We start from the raw sequence: 4,325 nt of genomic DNA, 5'->3' as shown, positions 1-4,325 counted from the left end.
TTATTTTCACTACTCTTGAGCGCTGGCAGGGCAGTGGAATTCCTTGTACATGGCCAGAGCGAGGGGTCTTCCAGAGCGTTAGAGGGAACTCACTAACGCTCTGAACCAGAGCTAGGGTTCACACAGACCGGGCCATGGCCTCGTTGGCCCCAATGAGCATACGCCTATGGCCTGTACCTATCTACCACAGACAAATGCGTTGCTTTACTATCTAAGGGCGGAGCTTACTGGTCAAAGTGATACATGTGTTCCTCATGAATCAAGGCACAAGTGTAAGCAAGTTTCACGACTTTCTGCCAAACGAGGCATGACTTATGCCTGTTTAAAGTTTGCATTTTCAAAAAAATGCTATAGCGCCCCCCTTAGGCCAATTGGAGTAAGATTGGTTTCAGTGATATTTGCAATGTTACTGCAAAGTTTCAAACAAATGTGAGTCTGCATGTGTGTGTTACTCGTTCACAAACCATTTACCAATGAAGAAATTGTACATCTCCTCAGAACCAAAACTAGTGAAAGTAGCCGATCTACAAGCTCACAAACCATTAAAAGTTGTCAGATTGTACATCGGCTATTTTCACAATGAAGTATGTTATACATTGAAAAAACATACTCTCATTGCTATCTGAAAAGTTGTGAGATTGTAGATCAGCTATTTTCACAATGAAGTATGTAAAAAACACTCAATTAAGTATTTCATGTTATCTTAAACAATTGCAGATGTATTCATTGATAGTCATGTTGTGTGAAATGCAACTTAGATGAAGTCTGCACCAAGTGAGGCTTGAACCTGTGACATTGGGGTTGTGAGACATACACTTAAGCGGGAAGCTATTCGACTAACAGACAAACCCTGGGAAAAAATCTGAAAAATCCTGGGTTTAAGTGTTTTTCAAACTGCTCAAGATTGCGGACAATCTAAGGGCGGTGCTTACTGGTCAACGTGATAGATGTGTTCCTCATTAGTCAAGGCACATGTGTAAGCAGGTCTAATGGCTGTCGGCCAAACGAGGCATGACTTTTGCCTGTTTAAAGTTTCAATTTTCAAAAAATTGCTATAGTGCCCCCGTTTGACCAATTGGAGTAAGATTGGTTTCAGTGATATTTGGAATGGCCCTTTACATTTCTGCAAAGTTTCAAAGAATGGTAAGTCTGCATGTATGTGTTAGGGGCAGATGAATAATTGTCATAAAACTGCAATATTCATTGGCTCATTAAAGCTTCATTTTTTCACTTATGGAAAATCCGCTGCAAACGTTTGTCGGCATAGGTCCAAAGTTCATGTGTAAAACGTTTCGTGCAGATTGCTCAAAAATCCCAGGAGGAGATAGGTTTTAACTGCTTTTTACTGCTTTTCATATATTCGAAATGGTGGGAGATCTAAAGGTCAAAGGTCAAAAGTCAAACAGTGAAAGTTGTTAGGCATGAGGAGACGCATGTGTGCATCGAAGTTTCATGGCTGTAGGTCAAACAGGGCATGAGTTGTACCTGTTCAAAGTTGGCATTTTTCAATTGAGTGCTATAGCGCCACCTTTTGACGAAAGATTGTGAGATTTATGTTTTGATCGTTTTTTTATGACCATCTATCATATGGCCGAGTTTCATAAAAAGCGACTGCACGGTTCAGCCAGAACTGCGAAAAGTGGCAGAAGAAGAAACGGAATAATGCCAATAACAAAACGGGTCCATGCTGGAAGCCTGGCCCCGTAACGGCTATAGATCGGCTATTTTCACAATATTTATCTGTGGAACTGAGTCAAACGAAATGTATTGCCTCAACTCCTACATTCCAAATGCTTGGCAGAGTCGGGGGTCCCCAGTTCAAATGTGATTATTTTGGGGGGTCACGGCCTGAAAAGGAGAACCACTGGTGTAGTCCACATAACTATATATATATATATATGTATATAACTATATATATAATTTTAGAATCACTATCAAAACCACTTGTTCCCAGACATGGGCTACTTCACTCTTTATCACTGTGACCTGCTTAACCAGTGAACCTTACATTACATTACAGTCTGATGCATTATGAACACAAAGGTGATTAGTTCTAGAAATAACCAATGGAAAAAGTTAATTTCATAAATGCTTTCCATGGCTGATCCATTTGCTTCCAAAATAAACCCTTCCAAGCCAGCTTATCAACACAGTAAATACATTTATTGAGAAGAACATCAAATGCATTGATGTCTGCGGGCACTTAGATCCTGGATCCTGAGGGTGGACCTCAAATGACATAAACACAAGAAAAAACAGGCTCTGGATTGAGAGAGAAGTTTGTCACCATGCGGTCCACTCTGCTCTTTGAGGGTGGAAACAGCAGTACAGTATAATAAAGCCTAATTTATGCTCCGTCGCGCCTCAAAAACAGCAGACCTACAAGCTCGCAGTGCACTGCGAGCTTGTAAGTCTGGTATTTTCGGCACGCGACGGAGCATAAATTAGGCTGTACAGTATATTAACACAGGCTGAGGACAGAGAGAGAGGAGCACCGTTACATTAAAGCTTTAATCAATGATTTGACTTAGAACAAAAAATAAATCCACTGTAATAGAAGTCATTTAGCAAGTATTGGCACCTATGATTAATGTTTTTTTTTCTTCTCCTTTACAAATAGGACAGGAAAAGACATAACAAATGCATAAAGACAGAGGAAAGGCTGTGTTTCTGTTGTTTGGCTTGCAAGTTCAGTCAGGCTCAAAAGTTGGTCCACCATTTTGATGGCTTCTTCTATCACATTTTGAGCATTCAAAATGTTGCGTTGCATTCTGGTTGTTGGTTTTAGGGCCCCCAGCCAGACCTCGTATATTATCTTCCCATTTCCGTTTTAAAACATTGCAGAACAAAAAAAAAAGTTTTTCTTTCTTTTTTTTTATACAAAATACAATGAACTCCTCTGCAGCTTCCCATTTCTACAGTGTTGCCAAGTGAGAAATTACACAATTATGTGGCCAACGGTCAAACGCCTAATGCGCCGTGTTTCCTCAAATCGTAAATACCACTGTAACAAGATTTTGGAGGAGCAATGAACGGTCAAAGACGAGAAGTAGTCAGATGGTTCATGCCAGGCCATAGCTGAAGGGACAGTGTACATATTCTTCACCTCTATTTACATTTTCGGCATTTAGCTGGCACCGCTATCCACAGACAGCTTACAGAGTGAGCATGGTTGGGGTATCTGCATTCAGTGTCTTGCTCAAGGACACTTTGGTTGTTGTTGAGGATCAAACCTGTGTTTATTAAGGGATGGTTAACCACCGGGTTACTGCTGCCCCTGTTCTGTGCTTCAACTGGCCTTTCATGGGGAGGCACAGGGATTAGGAGGGGAAAGGATGTGCTTTGTTGAATGAGGACATGAAGGGACACAGGCTGTGCTTCATGTTGTGCATCAGACATACAGTATTAGGTCATCTCAAACCATCAGTGTGTGCGCGTTTCATTCTCTGAGTACCGGGTGTGCATCAGAGAGCTTTGTTAAAACAAATGACAGTTTAAGCTCAGTTTGCCATTTGCAGATATACTCATCCCAAAATGAGAGATAATCTGAAAAAAGATGACACATAGTCATACAAAATGGTTCATAGCCTAAAACAAAGACACAAATCATGTTACTTTTTAAAGGATAGCTGGTAATGTCATTAACTTGGCTGACAAAATGATAGCACTTTAACAGACAGATTTATATTTCGGAGATGATGATCGATCAACATCAGATGATCAATTTCCCTCAAAATGGGTAGAGTTGCAAAATAACTCTGGGCTTCCTGCTGTCAGATCCAGACACCAGGTTGAGCTGCACAGTGGAACTTCTGTATAATCACCATACTGTATCAAGCCACAAGATCTGGCAGGGGATAGGAGGAAATGGCTGAAAGCATAACAGAATATACTTGTGGCTTCTACACCTGCCCTCTGGACAGTATTTCAATGGATGTGGATCATGCGTGTTGTCCAACACGTGTTGTAAAGCACTTGCTAGGCAGGTGCTGAGCGCTATCTTTGCATTATTAACAATAAGATTACAAAAAAGAAAAAAACTCACACAAATAGCATATAACCTCAAGGGAAAACCTACCCTTAAAGAACATTTACTTAACATGCATTTCTTACATATGATCTTGGGGCAGTTCTGGAAACCAGAAACCAAATAACCTACTCTAATCTGTGTTGCAGTCAATACAGTCAGACATAAACTGGGGACCCTCAAATAATAATTAGCAGTTGATTTCTTTTGGCCAATAAAATATTTGAAAGAGTAATATGAAACATTTTTGCGTTCAAATCTTTTGAGGTATTTAAGTTTCAAGAAAAATAATGAGAAC

At 40.3% G+C, this 4,325-nt stretch overlaps 1 protein-coding gene across 1 annotated transcript in view; it reads right to left on the bottom strand.

The window, feature by feature from the left end:
- Positions 1-2,492: 2,492 nt before the first annotated feature.
- The window catches only part of LOC311058183 (rho-related GTP-binding protein RhoQ), a 15,078-nt gene continuing 13,245 nt past the window's right edge, over positions 2,493-4,325 (bottom strand). Inside the window, exon 5 of the mRNA XM_084075541.1 lies at positions 2,493-4,325. This exon is cut by the window's right edge and continues 833 nt beyond it. The gene's annotated coding sequence lies outside the window, so the exon portion shown is untranslated.

The sequence above is a fragment of the Gymnoscopelus microlampas genome (assembly GCF_963454915.1).
Source record: "Gymnoscopelus microlampas genome assembly, chromosome: 13".
Taxonomy (NCBI): Eukaryota; Metazoa; Chordata; class Actinopteri; order Myctophiformes; family Myctophidae; genus Gymnoscopelus; species Gymnoscopelus microlampas.
This window is presented reverse-complemented; position numbering and strand designations above follow the sequence as displayed.